Raw genomic sequence first — 9,355 nt, 5'->3', positions numbered from 1 at the left:
GTCCTGGGTTCGAGCCTCGCTCGGCGCATAGTTGAATCCTTGGAAAAGGCTCTTTACTCACATTCTCCCACCGTATTCAGGTGTAAAATGAGTACCTGACCGTTAATAATGTTGTCTCTGTCCGATAATTGTAATACCGCCTAACAGGCCCGTCCTACATATATATATATATATATATATATATATATAATATATATATATATAATATATATTTATTATATATATTATTATATATATATATATATATATATATATATATATATATATATATATATATATGTGTGTGTGTGTGTGTGTGTGTGTGTTAAATGTTGCAGTTGACCAGGGACCCCTTGGAAAGCGTTTTGAGCATATTTAGTGGATATTGCGCTATATAAAAGCTCAATTTATTTTCATTTAAGTATGAATTTCTCACCGATTCTGCCCGCCTGATGGTTTGGTCCAACCTAAAAAACAAGGCCACTAAGACCCGCTTACTTGAAAATTTAGACATTCGTAATTTGGGGGACGATCAAAACTGTAGGATTAAAAAACAAATCTGGGGTTCCGATAGCTCAGTTGGTAGAGCACTCACTTCTCTCGAGATTGATCCCAAGTGCAGTCGATTTTTTTTCCTACCCCCCTGTCCACCCAGCATTGAATGGGTAGCTGATCCTGTAAGATTTAGCGGAAATTTATTTGCGATAGACTAACGTCCTATCCAAAAGATAGCAAGCATTTGAACTGCTTTTATCCTTTTCACGCTATAGAAATAATGATAAACTCCGATTCCATGGGTCCAATGGCTCTGACGGACTACATTTCTTTTTTTTTAAAATCAATTCATAACACTTAAAATTTCATAGTCTGGCATCAATTTTCATTTTCACTAAGTTTTACTGACTTAGAGATACCAAAGAAGCTCTGAAATTTGAGGCAAAATTTCGTAATTCTAGGAATTTTTTGTAATAATAAAGAGGTTTAACATAACATAACATGTGGTATAGGGCAAAATAGGATAAGATCCTTTGAATGCCCTTAATATTAATTAGTAATGCCATAAATCTATTGATTAAATATTACAATAACGATACACGTGGTAAAGATAGTATTTCAACTTAAATGTACTCATGTGGTGTACAAACATATATCTTTAACCTTGACATGCAAAGCGCACACACAACCACACACACACACACACACACACACATACACACGCGTATAGAAGATAACCATAATAATATAATAATGCATAATATATACATACAAGATTGAAAGCCATGTCAACAGCAGAGCAAACAAGTATTATTCGTCATATATAAATCTCCCATCATATAATTCCCTGTCTACTAACACCTTGAAATAATCCATAGATTTTGCATTCTTTGTTTCAAATTTCAAACTGTTCCATTTCTGAACAATACGAATACCGAACCAGTTTTGTCTTATGTTTGTTTTGCATCTAGAGACAAAAATCTTAAACTTGTCCCCTCTAGTAAAAGTAATATTAGAATATGAAAAAAAATCAGAAAAGTCTATCCTATCCAGACCATGTACCAATCTATAAACCTGAATTAAATCCCCACGAATTCTTCTATATTTCAAACTGGTAAGTCAAGAAATTCTAACCTTTCCTTATAAGATAAATACTGTATTGTATAAATTTTTTTGGTAGCTCTCCTCTGTACACTTTCAATACTAATAGATTGTCTTTTATATAATGGGCTCCAGATGCAATTTCCGTATTCTAGAATTGGTCGAACGAGCGATTTATACAAATATAAAAATGTGGTTTTATCCAGACTTATAAAGGTTCTATATATTATTCCCATCATTTTGTTTGCACGGCTTACACAATTATCAATATGTAAATCAAAATTCAAATGTGAATCAAAAGTAACTCCCACATCCTTTTCATAAGGCACAACGGAAAGTAGATTTGACATAGAAGTATCGGTAAAATAATTATGACATGGATTATTTTTTCCTATATGTAATACTTTACATTTCGAAACATTAAAATCCAAATGCCATGTTGTAGACCATTTGAAAAGTGAAAATATATCATTTTGTAGAATGTTATGATGTTCAGTTGAACTATAGATCTTTGTATCGTCTGCAAACAGTTTGCAGGCTGAATTTATGCCACATGGTAAATCATTTATATATAAAAGAAATAAAAGTGGTCCCAATACGCTTCCTTGGGGTACACCGCTAATTACATTCTTAAAATCCGACCCCACACCATTGACAATGACCCTTTGTATTCGATTATTAAGAAAGTCTTTAATCCAGTTAAAGATATTCCCTTTAAATCCATATGTTTTTAGTTTAATGAATAATCTCTCATGAGGTACAGAATCAAAAGCCTTGCGGAAATCAAGATAAACAACATCAATGCATTGATCACGATCAATTAACTTGGTAAAATCCTCCATCACCTGTAAAAGTTGAGTAATGCATGATCTCTTTGATCTAAAACCATGCTGGTTATCGTTTAGCATCGTATGACTTTCAAGAAAGTCCATTATTCGGTCTTTCAAGATAGACTCCATAACCTTACAGAGTATGCATGTTAAGCTGATGGGCCTATAGTTTGCAGCATCTAGTTTGCTTCCCTTTTTATGAATGGCAGTAACATTGGCTTGTTTCCATTCAATGGGTAAGGTACCAGATTCAAGAGACTTATTATAAATTGTTGATAGCGGCTGTGATATTTCAAAGGCCACTTCCTTCAGTAAACGGGGATTAAGGGAATCGGGTCCCATGCTTTTAGTCACGTCTAAATTCAACAATTTTGCAAGTATGTCTTCTTGTGTAATATAAAAATCGGGGACGTTTAATTGATTTGTAACATTGAACGTTGGTATATTTGTAGTGTCTTCTTGAACAAACACAGATGAAAAATAATTATTTAAAACATTAGCTATATCTATATCCGAAGTAACCTTGGTACCATCATCTTTCAGTAAAACACCTGGTTTTCTTTTCAACTTTCTGTTTACGTATCTCCAAAAGCCTTTCGGACTACTCTTACATTCGTGTGCCAATGTACATTCATACGTTTTCACAGCATTTTGAATCGTGTGTTTGGTATTATTTCTAACCTTGACATAATTATGAAAATTATCTGTTGTAGGATACTTTTTGAATTTCTTATACAATTTATGTTTCTTATTAATTGTACGTTTAACGTTTTTTGTCAACCACAATGGTTTATTAGAACTAAATTTTTTATTACATCTTAATGGAATGTGGTTAGATTCTATAAATTTTAGTTTGTCTTTAAAAAACAACCACGCTTCATTCACACCGTAGCCTTCAAGAGCATCCCAATTCACGGCATTCAGGTCTTCTCTGCAAGAATTGTAATTACCTTTGAAATAATCAAAATAAACATGTGAAGGATGTTTGGCGGATGAAAGATTTAACGATATAAGAAGTGAGTCATGATCACTTTTACCCACCGAAGGCAAATGGTCAATGTTATTAATCCAATAATCATCGTTACATATTACCAAGTCGAGTATATTACTAGTTTGGTTCAGTCGGTGTCTCGTAGCCTGTGTCACCAGCTGAATAAAGAAAGCATCCCTAATTGCCTCGACAAATAGATAGTCGGGAAAAGTTAGACATGGTTCTGTCCATTTAATGTTAGGAAAATTATAATCTCCGACAATGATCACGCAATCAAATTTCATTCTACCTACTGACTGTAAGGTTTCTTTTATATCCCTAATGAAAGTTAATTTGTCTGAATTATGAGACCTATATATATTTCCTACAAGTATGTGTAAATTATTATATTCAAAATCACACCATACACTTTCACTGATTATAGGATGATCAAAAGAGAATATATTGGCATTAACACAATCCAAAACATAGATAGCAACACCCCGACCTGGGTAATCATTCAAAAATAAGTTATACCCATCGATAAAAAATTCAATTTCTAAATCAATCTCAAGTTTAATTTTTGGCATAATTTCAGTAAGACATATTATTATGGGATTATGTTTCTGTATCATACATGTTAATTCTGATCGTTTGTTAAGCAAGCTATCGACATTAGAATATAATACAACAAAATCATAATTTGACAAAGGAAGATGAAAAGGCACATTTGTTGAGGTGTCACTATCAGGTGTTCCAGACAGGTCTGTGATAAGTCATTGGTCGGAGTTTTGTCGTGTCGATTTAAGGCGTCTTGAATGAAATTCTCTTCCCCCGGGACTGTAATAGGTTTTGCGTTGGGTTTGGTGATGGTCTATCTGGCGTTGTGATGGTAGAGGGGTTGTCGACGTGATGCACATTTGGTCTTCAGTCTGTTTAATTGTACGAATTCGAGGGCTGGGCGTGTCGGCGCCAGTTGATTGTATTTGGGCATCGAGGGGACTGTCTGGATCCAACCTCAGTCTCACACCATAGATGGTTACTGCCATGACTTGTCCGTTCATTGACCATGCCGAGTCAATCCTTTCGTCATTTTTTGCTGCTTTGAGCAGATTGAAATTCTTCTGCGTTAAGTCTTCAAATATTGAAATGCCCGAGCCTTTTAACTTTTTTCTGGCCTTGAGCACCATATCACGATCCAATCGCCTGACAAATTTGATAATTATTGGCCTGGGTCGATTTGTTTTCGTTCTCCCAGTACGGTGTAAAGTGTCAATTCCGGTGATGTCAATTTGAGTTTCTAATCTATTTAATAAATCCAGAACGAGTAAGAGGCAGTCATCGGTGGTTTCGTTTGTTTTTTCTTGGATTCCAAAAATGCGGAGGGAATTTCTCCTCGAATAGGTTTCTAATTCGTTGTTTCGTTTTTCGGTCATTTCAACTTGTTTTTTTAGATTTATGTTGATCATTTTCATTTCCATTATTTCATCTTTATTTTGTTGTAATTCATGTTTTAATTCCATGTTTTCTTGTCTTAGTTGGATAATTAGGTCTTTGAGGTCTTTCATTTCGTTTTTTATGGTATTTTGTAACGTTTGAAGTAAGTCTTGGTTGTCGAGCTCTTTAGAAGGGGTAGATTGGGGGGAAGGGATATTTTCGAAATTATCCGAGTTTCTTTTTTTGCGTCCTTTCGGCATCTTGCCCAAATTGGGATGACGTAATTTGATGTGATTATGACATTGAAAAAAAAACAACAAAAAAACCGCAACCGTTAGATATGCAATGAAAATCAATCAATACACTTATATGGACGTTTTTAAAGTTGAAACGAATATGACTATAGAAAACAAATACGAAAATGAATATATTAAACAAACTCTCATCTCCTGATCCTCATCTTTGCAACGTAAAATACATCAAATTCCATAACAAAACAGTATTGAAAAGAAGACGTCCGCCATCTTGATAACCGGAAATCATACGGTTTATATCATGTAATCTTCAACTGTGCAGTTATGTAGTCTTGTGGTATGACACTCGCTATCGGATCAGAGGATTCTGGGTTAGAACCTCGCTCGGCGCATAATTGAGTCCTTGGAAAAGACTCTTTACTCACATTCTCTCACCGTAATCAGGTGTAAAATGAGTACCTGGTCGTTAATGATAATTGTTGTGTTGCATCGTAATGAATATAACGATCTTCCTATAAAACTTGTGCTTTTGGATAGTGCAATACCCACTAGTGAGTAAAAAGTCTTTTCCAAGGGCTCAACTACGCGCCGAACAAAACTCGAGCCCAGGACCTTCCGATCCTAAAGCGAGTGTCATACCGCAAGACCACATAGCCGCACATTCTTATGATTGGTAAGGAGAGGAATACAGAATCCTGTCATATCCAAATGTCGCACCTCCAGATTATAGATAGAACGAAGTTGACGTCACTCAAGTTTTTATTATTGTTTTTTGCCATCCATGATTGTGAGTAATTCTCACAAAACTGTATTAACCAGACTATAAACGTTCAAGTTTACACATAGTGTTGTGTGTTGGTCCGTTTTACTTCCGGATGGCAATGTTGTGAGTTTCTTTGCCAAGCGCACACCATATATATAAAAACTAATAGATAATGTAATATACGATTCTTACACTCTTGCATTTGGAATTCCGGACTTGTTCCCAACCGCTAAACAAGCTTGTGAGTGCGCGTTGGGAACAAAGTTCGAATTCTTAAACGTAAGAGTGTAAGAAATCTTTTATTCTACCCCTCAATCTATTCCGATTTCGTCATCTCTTAGTAAAAGATATTTTCAAAAGAATTTTAAAGATATACTTCCTTTTTTTCAAAAATCTAATTTTAGTGAAACTCAACGTTTGATAATATGACGTCACAAATTATTATTGTAAACTTGATATCATTACGCGTTACTATTTAGGGAGAGGGATAGAAAAATACTTGACAACGTAAGGGTATCTCAATGATTCGATACGGAGTTGTATATTATCAGATTAAGATATTTGTCCACAGAATTCCTTCCATTTAAGCCTCATTGATGTCCGATTATTTCTTTTGTAGTCTTAATTGGAGTGGGATCGGGGGGGGGGGGGGGGGGGGGGGAGGGGGGGGGGGGGAGAAGGGGGGGGGGTGTGGATCCGATAGCTTAAATAAAAACACGTAATTAAAATTATGGCCAGAATCTCAATTGTCCACAAATTCTTTACCGACTGAAAACACCCGTCGAAGTTTGACCTTCTGAAAAATCAGTGAACAAATATATCGAGTCTATGTGTGTGTGTGTGTGTGTGTGTGTGTGTGTGTTGGATAGTGGGGAGGGGGGAGAGGGGAGGGGAGGGGGACAAGTGGTCGAGTGGTTAAGGCATTGCACTGTAATCCAGAAGGTCTAATTCGCTCACTTGGACAACTTGGGTGATTCCTGTTGATATCAGACATCTTGTTTGATGGAGTATCTTTATTCTTTCATGGAGCGGGAAAGAATAATACTTGATATCTTGATATCTCAATGATTCGATACCAAGTTGTATAATATTATCAGATTAAGATATTTGTTTACAGAATTCCTTCCATTTAAGCCTCATTGATGTCTGATTATTTCTTTGGTAGTCTTCGTGCGGCTATGTGGTCTAGTGGTATGACACTCGCTTTCGAATCGGAAGGTCCTGGGTTCGAGCCTCGCTCGGCGCATAGTTGAATCCTTGGAGAAGGCTCTTTACTCACATTCTCTCACCGTACTCAGGTGTAAAATGAGTTCCTGGCCGTTAACAGCGTTGTCTCTGTCCCAAAAATTTGTGTTATCGAATGACAGGCGTAATGTCTCGTCCTACATGTTATGTGTTGGTGTTGGTCAGGGACCCCTTGTAAATCGCTTTGAGCACGTTTAGTGGATATTGCGCTATATGAAAGCTCAAGTTTTTTTGTTTTTATGTTTTTTAATTGGAGTGGTTTGGGAAGGGGGTGGGTGGGAGGGGTTCCTTTAGCTGAAAAAATATTGAACTTTAATATAATGCAATATACACTGAACGTGCTCAAAGCGCTTTACAAGGAGTCCTAGGCCAACAGCAACATTTAACATGCAGGACGTGACATGACGCCTGTTAGGCGATATTACATTTTTTTTTCTCGGCTAAAATCAATAACAAAGAGCTGAGTGACGTCAATTTCGTTCCTGCTATAGATAGTGTGCGCTTGGCTAAGATGCTCACAACATTGCCACGGTAATTAACAATAACAAAGACCCTAGTGAGGTCAACTTCATTCTATCTATAGGATTGAAATTATTTTCGTGTATCTATGCCAGGCCGTATTAAATGCAAACAACAAAAAAAAAAATAAAAAAAAAATAAAAATTAAAAAAATAATTATTTTTAAAAACTTGAGCTGTTATATAAAGCAATATCCACTAAACGTGCTCAAAGCGCTTACAAGGGGCCCCTGGCCAACAGCAACATGTAACATGTAGAACGAGACATGACCCCTGTAAGGCGATATTACCATTTTTTTTTTGTGCGACAGAGACAAAGCTGTTAATGGTCAGGTACTCATTTTACACCTTGGTAATGTGAGAGAATGTGAGTGAAGCGCCTTTTCCAAGGACTCAACAATGCGCCAAGTGAGGCTCGAACCCAGGAGCTTCCGATTCGAGAGCGATTGTCATACTCCAAGACCACATAGCCACACACAGAGACATAAAACTTCTGGAATGACAGTAGGCTTTTAATAACAGACAATGTGCGGCTACACTGTGGTCTTGTGGTACGACACTCGCTTTCGGATCGGAAGGTCCTGGGTTCGAGCCTCGCTCGTCGCATGGTTGAGTCCTTGGAGAAGGCTCTTTACGCACATTCTCTCGCCGTACTCAGGTGTAAAATGAGTACCTGGCCATAACAGCGTTGTCTCTGCCCGAAAAAAATGTAATATCGCCTAACAGGCGTCATGCCTCATACTACATGTTAAGTGTTGTTGTTGGCCAGGGACCCCTTGTAAAGCGATTGGAGCACGTTTAGATATTGCTTTATATAAAAGCTCAACAACCATGCATATCTATGCCAGGCCGTGTCAAGTTGGTAAACATCCTCTCGCTGACAATGTTTAGTTGTAATAATATATGACTTTAATGAGACAGAAACGGTGATGGTGTCACACCTTATACTCTTCCGGATTCAATTTCATTGGAAGTGTGTATGGAACCATCCCTTCGAAGGACTTATATAAGAGAAGAATTAGAATTATAGAATTCCCTTTATTCATCCCACTGGTGAAAATTTTCTCTAGGGTATATTTCAAGGGAAGACTGGAATAACCCAGGCGTCAGCCGTAGTGCAGCGCCGCAAATTAAAGAATATAATAAGGAATATGTTACATACTAAATTTAAGATGGTATCACTACTTTAGTAGCAGGATGTATAGGCAGATTTTTAAGGTTACAGGGGCATAAAAGAGAGAAGATGGATGATCTTTATTGATGATCAGAATTCATTTAGACCAGAAAATAAGATGCCAATACTCTGAAACCAGAAGATCAATTACACAAGGCATTTCTCCAGTCCTCTAGACGTGTGGTTTACACTTCCATGGAGAATGGAGCCAGTTTTTTGACATCCGTGAATGGATGAATAAGCCAGTGATTGAATGTCGAAGAATGGCGAAGGACAGAAGCTGGTTCCGGTTTGCAGTTTAAACAGAAAGGTCATTGGGGCCATGTCCAGGCGAGATAAGCCATGATGATGTAAGAACAGGTGACTATTTTATGTAATCACATACCACTTGTGACCTCCATGCTCAATTAACCTTTCCTGAAAAGTGCGGATAATAAATAAACCTCTTGATATAAAGTTTGTTGGTCCTGTAAGTTTAAAAACTTTCTCTCGATTTTGAAATAATACCTGTGTTTTTTTTTTTGTTTTTTTTTTGCAATCGTCTTTGGTAATATTGTGCGTAAGTTAAATACTCTGTATGTAGAATTAT

This window comes from Berghia stephanieae, chromosome 3 (genome assembly GCF_034508935.2).
Source record: "Berghia stephanieae isolate SIO BIC M18660-M18661 chromosome 3, UCSD_Bste_1.3, whole genome shotgun sequence".
Lineage (NCBI taxonomy): Eukaryota > Metazoa > Mollusca > Gastropoda > Nudibranchia > Aeolidiidae > Berghia > Berghia stephanieae.
The sequence above is the reverse complement of the archived record's forward strand: the minus strand, read 5'-3'. Positions refer to the sequence as shown.